This window comes from Octodon degus, unplaced genomic scaffold, assembly GCF_000260255.1.
Source record: "Octodon degus isolate 3935 unplaced genomic scaffold, OctDeg1.0 scaffold00043, whole genome shotgun sequence".
In the NCBI taxonomy this organism is placed as follows: domain Eukaryota; kingdom Metazoa; phylum Chordata; class Mammalia; order Rodentia; family Octodontidae; genus Octodon; species Octodon degus.
In genome coordinates this window covers 6,028,467-6,029,432 of record NW_004524619.1, presented here as the reverse complement: position 1 = coordinate 6,029,432, position 966 = coordinate 6,028,467, and positions in this window count along the sequence as shown.

Below are 966 nucleotides of genomic sequence, written 5' to 3'. Positions count from 1 at the left end.
GCTGGGGAATTGAACCACGGTCCCTGTGTTTTGCTTAGCTTAGCTTGTTCTAAGTAGGTGCTTTAGACCACCGAGCCATCTCACCAGCCCCCACAGACTTTCTTAACACCCTGAAAAACCAGTTGTGCCTGCCATGTACCATGCTGGTTTTCACAGACAGTCCCAACAGCCCTGAAGGAAAGGCAGCCATAAAACAGCTGCCTGTGCACGTGTCTCCTGCTCAGGATGAGCTGGAATTGATTTTATTCCAAGGTTAGGCTTGGACGGTGCCAACATGATCTTCAAATAAAAACAGGCAGCCAGCACGGTTTCTGCAGAACCTCCTATTTTTAAACCTGTTTAGCTGCTAACAGGAGATGGATACCTTGCCTGTAACACACATGTTTTTCAAAAATAGAGGCTGAGTCTGCAGCGCCGCACCCTGCCCTCCACATGTGTCTCCTGGCTTAGCTGCTCCTAGCTGGCCAGGGAGGAACGAGTTCTGGGAACTTCGCTGCTCTGAGTCACCCTCCAGGAGCCTGACAGCTGCTCCTGGACCCTGATCAATTTCCTTCAAGAGACTGACTTTGGTGGCTGGAGGCCACAATGCAATAGCTTGCAAAAAAACAAACGTCTCTCCTTTTTTATGGGGACATCAGATAAAAAGTAATGACAGGGATCTAACTCTGCCCCTTCCGTCCAACAAAACAGGAAACATTCATTTCTGCATCTCTTGGTTACACAGTCACTTGGCCAGACCAACCATTTACCGAAGGGGAGTTTTCCAACCCCTTCCCTGCTAGTAGGGCCATCCCGATGGGCAGCTGGGGTTTGATGCCATGCTCCAGACGCAGCCTGGACTTCCCTGGCCACAGGACAAAGCTGTATTAGTCTGGTCCCATGGGAATCTCCTAACTCTACTAAGAGCTCCAAAATATTTTAAGCTGGACAGATTCTTGGGCAGCAATTTCTCTGTTAAGCCACAAT